The following is a 12,674-nucleotide window of genomic DNA, read 5'->3' as shown; positions in this document are numbered from 1 at the left end:
AATTCCTTTCAGAATATTCATTTTGAACCTTCACTTCACTGTACTACAGGAAGATAACCCAACTGGCACAGGAATGCATATGCACTAATATCCTACTACAAATGTAGCCGATTGAGATCAAAGATAAATTCAAGTAGATTCACTGCTCTGTCTTGTCTGAGACCTCTAAATAATTTGACAACTGCAAATCCAGACAGTAGAAGATGGAAGTGCTGAGAGCGCAAAAAATGAAGTTATTCATGAACACCACTCTTTTGGCTCTTAATTTCAAAGTTAATGCTATGACAATCCACAGTGAAGCCAAAGCTGTTAAAAGGAGGGGACAGCACTGAAGTGTTATCTACCTTTACAGAGTAGGAGGCAACCAGCAATCCTTCTGGATCATGGTTTGTGCAGGAGAGATTACCTAAACCTTCAAAGCATACACATAGGCAAGAGTATGAAGGAGTGGAGGCTGCTCAGACCTTGCATCTCCCCTTAAACCACTGAGACAGAATCCAAAGGTCAGACTAAGTCCAGATGTTTGGTGCCCCAATGGCTGCAGTTATGTGCATGTCTAGAATTTGAACCTGGGTCACCCATGCAATAGGCAAGAATTCTACCACTGAACCATAACAGCAGGGCTTTAGAGTAAACTGTGAAGAAATCACCCTAAGTGGGTAGAACCCAAAAATTATCTTTGAAAACAGATTTATCACAACCCCCCTCCACAGAATTACTTTTGAAATCTCTGCAAGAATTGATGATCTATCAGTATTAACCCCTGCTCTGTACTTTTCACCCCATTTTGATGCGTAGATTTTATTCTTAAAAATATACATTGCATTATTTGAACAGTGGTAAAGGATTGTATCAGTTAAATAGATTCCAACTCTGAAATGGCTCACTATTATTTTGTATGGTTTTATATATTATACTAGGTCATGAAATTAAAAAATGTATCCTGCAATCAAATAATGGAAAAATGTTACACTGTGGTTTTAACTTTGATGAATCTCAACCTTAGAGTGTCTACCTGGCATGCAAACTTGTTTTAACATCATATTTTATACGAAATATACCATACAGCTCTGAAAATTATTCCTGAACTATTTTAATTCAGGAGTTGGCAACCTAGCCCAAGGTGGCACAGGGAATCAGGTGTCACACAGCTGCACTAAGCCACCTATCCCCACTGCAGCGTCCCCCTGAGCAGCTTTTCCATTGATCTCTTGGGTCTGTGCTTAACTCGCTACAGAGGGCTGGGTATCTGTAGTAGGAGTAAGCACAAGTGACTTAGCTCTCTCGAGATGTCAGAAATTGTGGTGCACAGCAGAGTGCCAGCCACAACCTCCATCCAGCCTGAAAGGGCAAAAGGTTGCCGACATGTCCTTTAATTACCTATGAAATATTCTAAAAGATACACAATTTATTCATTTTAAATGGTTTAAAATTTGGTTTCAATAAATATTTGATGTAGTGCATTATTTACATATTTGTGTTCTTTGTCTAAAGAAGAAAATAAGCTAATAAGCACATCAGCGTGCTAGTAGCTCTTAGAATACGACTGATCGTTTTGAATATTGCAGTTTATAAGAGCCTGTTTGCAAAACTCTAGAAATGACTCTCTCCATCAACTACAAAAAGATTTCTGTGACTTATGTTCATTCAACCCAAGTAGGAATTCACAGATATTTTTGGTGGAAAGACTTGCATTTCCTCTTGTGCACTAGAAATACAATGAGAAATATTGGGTCATTCATCAAGATTATTTCTCTCACCACCAGGACGGACAAGTAAAATTCACCAAGGTCTAGTCATAAGTATCATGATTGCTCATACAAATAAACTCACAAGGTGTTGTTCATAGTCTCCGGATGCCAACAAATTAAATTGATAGATAGATTTCAAGTCTTTTGTGCAATATGTAGCTTTTAGTAAAGGACCTTTAATGTTATAGCCACAGAGTGATCCACTTCTGACAATGCCAACTTACTTTTCATAAATCCTCCTTAAATTTAAAACTGTGAAGTGATCATGTTCACTGCCAATTATTTTTCCATTTTCTGTAAAATGTAGAACAAATTTAGTTTAAGGAGCTGAGTAAGCCTCCACAGGATTGGAGCCTACCAGAAAAAATGTAAAACTTCAAAACATTATGCCAGGTTTTTAATTTTTGTTCTAATAATACATATTTCCATTTTCATATAAAATATTTGAAAAGACAGGCAGAAACTTTTCTATGAAAAATAAAATCGCACAGAATATAAATGTTCACGAAGTGGAACTTTCCAACTGTACTTATTTTATGCAGGCAATTTTTAGACTTAGCCATAGTGAATGTAGAGGAACAAAAATTAAGTCTTGCTAAAATGTACCCTATTTTACACTCACCTCAACTGCATATTATTTCATGTTCATTTTTACTAATGCTTGAACGTGTTTTATAAATTTTCAGAATTTGGACGCTCCATTTTTTTCTACTTACAGAACACTGAGTAAGCGCCCAAAGTCTAGAACAATTTGTAACTAACCCAAGCCACCATAACTCAAAATGGTAAAAATGTTGCTATGTATCAATGGTGTCATCTTTTATGACACTGGCTCAGAGCAAAGGACTCCTTTTTTAAATTTCTGTTAAAAATTATTAAATGTTTCTACAATGCCAGGGGTTTCATTTCTTCTAAATTCTAAGAGCTTTGCCATAAGCATAGACCCTCAGATATGGACAAATTAAATAGTTACACCAATTTAGACAGACAAGACTTAGGCATTTCAAAACAAGGTTGCGACTGTTTAAGGCGTCCTCTCTGCCTCACATTAAGTGGCAGTTAAACTGGTTATTTAGAAACAACTTCTTTCTAGAACAAGATGTCCGAGGCACCTGCCCAATTTTTCCCTCTTAGAAAGATATGTGCCAGAGAATCGCAGGGTGCGTCTCCATAGCCAGGGAAAGATGGGGAAATGCACTACAAGATCTCCCAGGTACACTTCTTTAAGCAGGGAAAGCCTGGCTGTTCCCATTTATTGGCTGAAGGGGTGCACTCAGAGGGTGGTGGTGGACAGGTCATATTCTGCTTGGGGAGAAGTGGGCAGCAGAGTCCCCCAGGGCTTGATCCTGGGACCCATGCTGTTCAATCTCTTTATCAGTGATTTGGACAACAGGGTGAAATGCAACCTGTTTAAATTTGCTGATGATACCAAAATTTGGGGTGAGATGAGCAAGCTAGTAGGGAGGGAAAGACTGCAGCAAAACCTGGATAGGTTACAGGAGTAGGCTAACAAAAAATAGGATGCGTTTCAATACTGACAAGTGTAGGGTGCTGCACTTGGGCAGTAGAAACCAGCAGCACACTTATAAGATGGGAAACTCCCATCTTGAGAGCTTGGAGGCAGAAAGGGATGTTGGAGTCATTACTGACTCTGAGATGAATGTGGGCCGACAATGTGAGGTCACGGTTGGCAGGGCTAACCGCACCTTGTCGTGCATCCACAGGTGCATCTCAAGTAGGGCCAAGGAGATGATCCACCCCCTCTATGCAACACTGGTCAGGCTACAGCTGGCATACTGTGTCCAGTTCTGTGCGCCCCACTTCAGGAGAGATGTGGACAACACTGAGAGGGTCCAGAGGGCCCCCCGCATGATCTGGGGACAACAGGACAGACCCCACAATGAGAGACTGTGGGACCTGGACCTGTTCAGTCTTCACAAGAGAAGGCTGACGGGGGACCTGGTAACTGTCTATAAACTCACTAGGGGGGACCAGAAGGGTTTGGGAGAGACCTTGTTTCCCCTAGCGCCCCTGGCATAACAAGGAATAACGGCCACAAGTTATTGGAGAGTAGGTTTAGATTAGACATCCGTAAGAACTACTTCACAGTTAGGGCGGCTAGGATCTGGAATCAACTTCCAAGGGAACTGGTGCTGGCTCCTACCTTGGGGGTCTTTAGGAGGAGGCTTGATGCCTACCTGGCTGGGATCATTTGAGCCCAGTTTTTTCTCCTGCCCAGGTAGGGGGTCAGACTTGAAGATCTACAAGGTCCCTTCTCACCCTACTTCTATGATTCTATGACACATCCCTGGGGATCACGTGAACACATCTGGAGAAGCGAGAAAAGCCTGGGTTTTCCTGCATATGGAGAGGCCCACCTCTAGAGAGTGCCCAGGCACATCTCTAAGTGGAGAAAACACAGTGTTTCCTGCTTAAGGTGGTATGCCCAGGAGATCCCAGGGTTGCATCTCCATAAGCAGAGAACATCAAGCTTTTCTGCTTACAGAGAAATACCCGAAAAATTCCTAGGGCACATCTCAGTGGGCGCATCCACATGTGCTAGTAATTTGAAGTAGGCTACAGCACGGTAAAAATATTGCACAGCCCAGGGCTGGCCAGGAACTGTCCCATTATGGGACAGGGTCCAGCCAGCTCCAGGCTGTGTGGAGAGATCTTTTGGCAGCCTGGAGCTAGCTGGGACCTACCCCAGAATGGGATAGTTCCTGGCCAGCTCCAAGCTGCTAGGAGCACTCTCCACGTGCATCCCAAACCTGGCCGGGGCTTCCCACTGTCCAGAGAATTCTCCACATAGCCCGGAGCTGGCTGGCACCTGCCCCACAATGGCACAGTTCCTGGCCAGTGCTGGGCTGTGTGGGGGAGCAAGGAGCTCCCAAGTCCCAGCACTGATCGGCTCCCAGATCCTGTGGGAAGCTGGGAGTTTAGTAATGCCAGGACCAGGGGCGTTCCCTGTCCCCTGTGGCCCGCTACTGTAGGGACTCACCTGGAGCAGATTTGCTGTGGGCCAGCATCCACACATACACTACTGCACAGTATCTACTGCACAGTTAAGTTACTACCTCTATTTACAGGTAGTAACTAACTACAGGTAGTACTAACAGTAGACTACTGTATAGTATATGTGTGTATATGTAGACAGTGATGTTTTACTGTGCAGTAGATTAGTCTACTGTGCAATAAAGTGTCTCGTGTAGAAACACCCTGTAAGCAGGGAACCTTGGGCTTTCCCACTTAAGGAGATGAGCCTAGGAGATCCTGTGGGTGAGTCTCTATAAGCAGAGAAACCTGGGCAGGTCCTCTAGTGCCTTGAAGTACCCAATTGCCCAGGGGAATTCCCAGGCTATACACAATTGGCCCCTTCTACCTCAGAAGAACTTATCACCCATTGCCTCACAGCATGAATAAGCAGGACAACAGGCAATGAAAGCATTTCATCCAATGCAGCAGATCAGCTGTGCTGGTGTGTTTTTGTACAGCTGATCTGCCTCATTTGGCAACGGCTGTTTTTGTCCTGTTACAGCCCCATGATTTTACAGCAGTACAAGTGAGCTAAATCATGCTAATTTCAACTCTGTATGGAACTGGCTTAAAACTGTAGTTACAGGTGCACTGAAATAGCTTATATCAGTATCCTTTGATACTGAAACAGTTGTTACAGCTCTCTATAGAGTACCCCTAATTTAGCTTCCAATTACTGCAGGATATGAGCAGACACACTAAACCAGCAGTGTCAAATGTAGGACTGGATCCAGCCCACAAGACTCCCAGAGGGGCTGAGAATGCGTGGGCAGGGCCTGCTACCAAAATCCAGGACACTGAGCCCCAGCAGCAAGGGCCTTGTGACAGCTGAATTAACTCCCAAAACCATCACCACTTGCCCTACCACCACCACTGAATCTTATGGTCTGGGTTTGGCCTACAGAACAGGGTCAGTTTGACACCCATACCTAAAACCAGTGCAACAAATAGGTGAGATTCACTCTTTAAAACAGTTATAATATTTTTGTCTGTCGGGCCATTATGTTATTTCTCCCTTCCTTACTTCCTTCTCTGAACGTCTTCCACTTCTCCACAGGTCCCAGATATACGTTGATGTAGACTATTCTCTGTCTTGAGAAAGACACTAGAAATAATCATACTCTGATTCTCTGGTTGGCCCCATCACAGAGCTTGCCATTTTTTTCACTTGTCTGAATTTAGTTCACTCTCAGGCTAGGGCCCTAGTTAGTCCTGCAAATATGTAACCTTTTTTGAGTAGTCCCTTATGGTTACAGAACTGAGCTGCAGGACTGAGACCCTATGTATTTTATCTGATATTATGAGTAACTTCAAACAAAAAAAGAGTAGCAGGAATGTCCAACTCAACCCAGATACCAACCAGCCTGAATGCCTAAAATCTCTGCACTTTAAAACTATTCTTCTGCATGGCTGACTTCCCATAACAGACCTACTGGTGGAAATTCCCTTCCAAACAGGGCTCAGTTCCACATATCAGTGACAACCGTCCTTAATCTTACTGACGCAAAATTTCAAAAGGAAATTATTCTGAAGCTTGTTCTCCTTGAAAAGCTAAAGAATTAAAATTCTGGAGGTGGTTGTCAGCTTCCTTCTACAACCCCTCAAATCCTAAAAGCTAATACACTTGAAGCAGCAGGAAATTAACTAGCATTGGTCCTTTGAAGTTAAATTCTTTAGAGGGAAAATTAGAACTGGGTGGAGGGGGGCACCTGTGTCATTATATACACAAAAGGTTCATTCCTGCTCCCACTGGAGAACTGATTCAACAGGTTCAAAAACTGAGATACCAACATGTGGCTTTAAAGCTTTACCTTCCTTTTTAAAAGAAAAAGGTTATCTAGATGTAATATTTCAAATGTATTTGATTCATTACACTGAAGAACAAAAGTGCTATTTAGGACAGGATTGATAGTGTTGAAGTAATGTTGTAGCTGCGATAGTCCCAGAAGTATGACTGGAGCAAGAACGTTTGTGGGTAACAGTCTTTTATTGGATCAACTGCATGGTTGGGATTGACTTAGATAAGATTTCCAGTATCACAATACCCTTCTGGTCTCTTGGAGAAAAGCAGACAGCAGAGCTAAGCATCAAATGAAACAACACCTTGTGTAAAACTGCATATGTAAATAAATATCAGATATAAGAGAAATTATCAGACCAACAGGCAAGAGAGATGCAGTAAGAAGCTGATAAAGGAAAAGCAAGGCTGTTCAGGAAGGTCATTATCACCTGTGAAGTGCAGAGATTAGCAAGTATCAGGGCAATTGTAATAGAACATGAAGTAATCATCTATGCTGAGTCCCTGGTTCTTAGGGTGCCTATACACATGCATTGAGGCTGCTTCAGTGTATTGTAATTACAGTATAATTAATCAAATCTGCTGTAGCATGGTAATTACTGTGCTCCAGCAGACTCTGGCATCATGTGCATCAGCGTCCCAACTTTAAAAAAACAGCAGCGGGGGCACTTTAAAGCTCGCTGGATGAGCTTTAGTTAAATACCCCCACCGCCATTTTTCACCGCAGGGACACTCTGGGCACTTTAATGAGAGCAGCTCTCAGAGCTATCCTAATTAAAGCATCCAATCCCCCTCCCCACTCCACAGCATGTGTATAAACACCCTCAGTGTCCAATAGGCTAATGAAGTATTGTTCCCATGCTCCTCTCTTGAAAGCATTTTGTAAATTTCCCTTGAGCGTGAGAACTATAAGATCACATCAGGTGCGAGTCCTATGAAAAATTCCGCCCCCCCACCATGTTCTAGTGTCTCTGCCCTTTTCCTTTTTTTATTGATCACTCAGTCTGGCAGTGGCAATGCATATGGGGTGCATGTGCACCCCCTGACAGCCAGCGTTCCCTGCTTATGTTGCTGACTGGCCACTGTGGGGGGGAGGCAAGTGCCCCTCCCCACCCTGACTCAGGAGGCACCAGTCACCCATGCATTCTGGTACATAGTTTTTGTCTGGTTTCACCCACCATTTTCATAACGGCATATGGTGCACTGGGTGGGATATACCACATTCTGGGACAGACGTGTACAATCCATAGATTTTGAGGGCTTTGTTGTGGGGAGTACTGGTTATTGTGGAAACAGAGATGAATTGACATTTATCATTAGGCAAGGCTGGGTCCCATTCAGTGCCTGTGGATCAACAGGAAATTTACTCCTGATGATAAGCTGAGCAGGGTTAGGGGCTGCCTGAAGCTTAGTTGTAGGAAGGCTGGCAACTTTTCCCTCAAGGTCTGGTCGGCAATTTTTTGAATCTTTTAATTGGTTCAAGTGTGGGATGGGAGGTGGCAACCACCTCTGACAACCTTCCTGCCGCAACAGGAAAAATAAAGAACAGAAAATATCTGCCTAGACAACTCCCAGAGGACAGAGCCACATACTGGACTACATCAACTGTTTCAGGAAGAATGCTAGCAGTGAATTTCTCAACAAAATCAGGACTGCAAACTCTGTCTCAGAGAGAAGCCAGACAGTCCCTAAGATCAAAGAACAAAATAGTAATCAAATCACATGAGAAAGAAGCTATTATCATCCTCAACCATCAGGATGACATTACTGAGGCTAACAGACAATTCTGACAGCAACTACTATAAAGTACATGGGGAAGATATCACACAAATATCACTCATGACCTGGAAAATATTATCAAATCCTTACCCTACCAACTTCAGGAAAAATCTACTTCCACTAATACACTACTCTCCCACCCCAAGAACATTTTTATGCTCCTAAAGATTCACAGAGGAGACAACCTTAGCAGATCCATCATATCCAGCTGCAGTACTCTCACTGAACAACTATCAGGACTCATAGAAACCATCCAGAAAGCACCTGCCAGTAAAAAAAACAAGTTTCTACAAAACACAACAGAGTCTCTCAACATGATCCAAACCATCAACCACTTCCCTGAGAAGGCCATACTTGCAATCATGGATGTCACCAGCCTCTTCATGAATAAGCCACACCACAAAGGCACAGCTTCCAGCCTGAAATACCTATAGGGAAATGGACAACACTCAGATTTGCAACCACAACATACTGCACAAGGCATTCACTTCATTCTCACCCACAGCAATTTTATTTTCAACAGCTGACACTTCCTCCAAACTATGGGCACAGCTATCAGCACAGAGGCATCTCCCCAGTATGCCAAACTCTTCGTAAGTCACTTGCAAGGAGGTTTTAGGAAACTGTGCCACCAAACCTGAACTATACCTGCATTATAGAGGTGACATTTTCATCATCGAAACTGAAAACCTGGACTTGTTAAACCTGTAGTGAAAGTCAGTAAGCAACTCAATTCAATTCCCTCTGGAATACTTCTACACCAACATCAACTTCCTTGATACCAGGATGTATGTCCAGGATGACTCCCTACAAACCAGTATATACCAGGGCTGCTCAAACCCCAGCACACAGCTGAGTCAGCCAGGATGCTCCAAAGGGCTGGGAAATTTCCCAACAGTGCTGCAGTGGCAGCATTAATTGCCACTCCAGTATTGCTAAATTCCCAAAACTGTGGGAAGTCCTGTAGGCCGGCTCTGAACACAGGGTCAGGCCAGCAAATGGCCAGATCAGATAGGCCATGCTATTGTTCCCTACCCCCCACAGTCAGAACAGACCCAAGCTGTTTATACACCCCAAATGCCAGATTGAGACCCTGCTGCACTGGATCGAGCCCACCAGCCAGGTCCAGCCTACAGACAGCCCACAGGAAGAAACGGTTGAGCACCACTGATCTAGTGCATGGAGATAGACAACATTTGTAATATTTCAAATACCTGTTAAAAAGCTCTAAAATTGAAGGGACAGATTCTACACACAATACTGAACACAAATTAAGCAAAACCATATCAAAAGCTCCCTAGATGAATCTAAACTTGGATTTCAGAAGGGCAGAAGTGCTGCTGTTCTCCATGAAGCCATCGTCTTAAGGAATCCCTCAAATGTCAGCATCTTTCACACTGCTCTTTATAAAGATATTGTATCACAGTAAGCAGGGGAAAAAGTGTGACAACCAGGATCCTCAGGTACGTTATCATTCCCATCTTTGGAACCTGGTTAGGAGTCCTGTGTTGCTAACCAACATGTCACAAAACAAGAACTGTCTCTTCCATATCCTCTTCTTCCTGCCCACAGCTTTTTGCTCCCATCTACTTGTGGCCCACACAGTACACACAAGAGATGAAGGGATGACAAAATGAGAACAGAGAAATGATCAATATGGGTATCAATAGAAAATAGACATGCTGTGCAAAACAAAAGTATGAATGGGAGAGAAAATGGTAAATAAATCTCTTTTAATAACAGATCTATTAAAATTGTGTTCAGGGAGAATATTTAACAAAGCAATGCACCATAAAGGTCATGCCAATGCAGTGAAAAGCAATCTTATGTAAGCTTTCAAATAAGTTCTCTCCTAGCTGTCTGAAATCGAAAGTATTAATTACAAAAGTTTAAGCTGAGTCCCTCAACTTTTATTTCAAAAGTAAGTGCTTATTAGCCTCCCAATACCAGAGTGCAAGCAGGCAACAAAAAGCAGAACTCCAGTCCAGGCACACAGCTGACTCTTTAAAGTTTCTGTGTTGACTTATTCCCACCTTTCTTCATAAATCTGCTTGTTAAGACAACAGTCAAATTTATGTCCTTCTTTGCTCTAGCAGCTTTCCTACAGGTGTTTCACTGATCTCTTCATTCCCCTTCTGACAAGTTCAGCTGTTTCCCAGAGCTGTCCACCTGTATCATATAAAGACCTGCATGACAATTTGCTCAAGTACCGGCTGTGAAAAAAACCGAATACTGTCTAAGACTCTTTAATTTACAGAGCTTTGTTATTCTCAAGTTCCCTACCCTCTTCAAACAGGCACTTCTATATCCACCTAGGTATTTGTACTGATGATGCTATCATGCTAGTTGAACACTTTGCTCTGACACTTCTTAAAAAACTGTTCAACGAATTTGCAATGACCTTTGCAGGCCATGCCCTACACATATTTATTCCTCCTAAACCCATGTAACCTCATTAATGTCAGAGGATTGTGTGGGTCTAAATAATACCCATGTGTAATATTTTCATCAAAAAATATTTAAAAACTCAAAAGCCAGCATCAGTCCACTGGCAATTAATTGTTTGAGGGCCTGCAATGGCTTCATAAACAGGACTGTCCATAACCGCACCTGACCGTGAGCTGTAGTGACATCCCAGCAAGAGATGACTGCTTCTGGATGTTAGCTGTTTCCTAGATGCTGCTTTTCTTCTGTATAGCCTATGACTTCCAGGCATAATACGGTATTTCTGTATCACTCCTGGGGGGGGCCAGGAAGGTGTCATTTCCTGTCATTTTATCTGCAAAGCATGGCAAGGGTCCAGGCCTACTTAGAAATGTGCGTTAGGCTCTCCAAAATGGGTCCGAGACACTTCTTGGGACCTAATGCAATCCCTCTTTGCAGAGAGTGATGTTTGTATGTTTTCAGCATTCAGAACTACTAAATTTAAAAAGAAAAGACATTCAAACTCTCACTGCTCAAACCTAAAAAGCTGTCTGCAGACCTTTATAAGAGCAGTTTTTTAATACCGTCAAAGCCATTATTATTATTATTATTATTATTATTTTACAAAATGCCACTGCTTTCTATTGGCTGCCATATGCAGATCAGCCTAGTAGTCCCTACCAGCAGTTGTAAGTTATCCTAAATCTGAAAAAAAAAAAAATAGGTTCCTTAATGCCATTTTTTGTACCGATCCTGCAAAAAGTTCACTGGGATTTTCCCCCCCACCTGCATGAAGGAGTCTCCGGGAAGCCTGCCCATGGCAGAAGACGACGACGAAGGTGAAGGGAAGGCTGCCGCTTCCCGAGGCTGAGGCCGGGTTAGCCTGCCAGATGCCCGTGGAAAACCCTGCGCCGGGAGCCGCCTGCGGGGACGCAGGAGGTGACGCCGAGGCGGCAGGGGGAGCGCCCGCGCGGAGCCCGGTCCCTGGCGGGAAGCCGCCGCCGCCGCCACATGCCCCGGTGCCGGAGGCCCCGCTTCACCCCGTGCCCCCGCGGGCCCCGCCTGCACCCCCGGGGGCCACGCGGCCCCGGCGCGCGGGTCCCGGACGCGAAGCAGCAGCTGCAGCCCCGGCCTGACCCCCGCCCCGCCCGCGCGGACTCACTGCAGTGCTCTGCCGAGCGGTGCCCGGCGCGGGGCTGCGGCAGCGGAGCCCGGCCCCGCCGACTGCGGGGGCACAGGGGACCGCCTGCCCCTGCCCCGGAGACCTGTTGTCCGGCGCCCCCGCCGCGCGGGCAGCGCTCGCCGCAACTTCAGCGACGCCGGCGGCGGCTGCGGCGGGAGCCGGGCTGGGCGCGGGCGGGCGGCGGGCGCCAGTGCGGGTGCGCGGCAGCGCGGGTGTGCGGCACGGGCGGCCGTGGGCTGCGCGCACCTGGCCCCGCTCGCCGCGCGCGTGGGGGGGCGGGGCTCTCCCCCGCACGGCTCGGGCCAGCCCCGCGCTCGGGCGGGCCGCCGGTAGGGAGCTGCCTGCGCTGAAATCCCGCGGCCCCGCGTCTCGGACACGCGGTTCTGCCCAGAAGCGGCGGGGGGAGGGGGTCTCCCGCCTCTTAGGAGTGAATGAAGGGTGGGGGAGCAGGGCCTTGGCCTTCCCTAAGGGCATCCTTCCTCGCCAACAGTAGCACAGAGCCATTGACAGTGAGGGCTGGACGGGGCCTCGGGAGGTCTGGTCCAGCCCCCTGCCCAAAGCTGGGCCAGCCCCAACTAGATCATCCCAGCCAGGGCTTGGGCGAGCCGGGTCTTCAAAGCCTCCAAGGATGGCGATCCCACAACCTGGCTGGGCAACCTGTTCCAGGGCTTTGCTACCCTCCTCGTGAAAAAGTTTTTCCAGA

At 45.5% G+C, this 12,674-nt stretch overlaps 1 protein-coding gene across 1 annotated transcript in view; it reads right to left on the bottom strand.

Moving 5' to 3' along the window:
- DGKB (diacylglycerol kinase beta) overlaps positions 1 to 12,309 on the bottom strand; it is a 604,653-nt gene extending 592,344 nt beyond the window's left edge. Inside the window, exon 1 of the mRNA XM_090046888.1 lies at positions 11,951 to 12,309. The gene's annotated coding sequence lies outside the window, so the exon portion shown is untranslated. The remainder of the gene's footprint in view (positions 1 to 11,950) is intronic.
- Positions 12,310 to 12,674: the final 365 nt, after the last annotated feature.

The sequence above is a fragment of the Crocodylus siamensis genome, chromosome 5, assembly GCF_052110815.1.
Source record: "Crocodylus siamensis isolate JL-2025a chromosome 5, ASM5211081v1, whole genome shotgun sequence".
In the NCBI taxonomy this organism is placed as follows: domain Eukaryota; kingdom Metazoa; phylum Chordata; order Crocodylia; family Crocodylidae; genus Crocodylus; species Crocodylus siamensis.
Note: the sequence above shows the minus strand (reverse complement) of the source record. Positions and strands in the feature narration are given on the sequence as shown.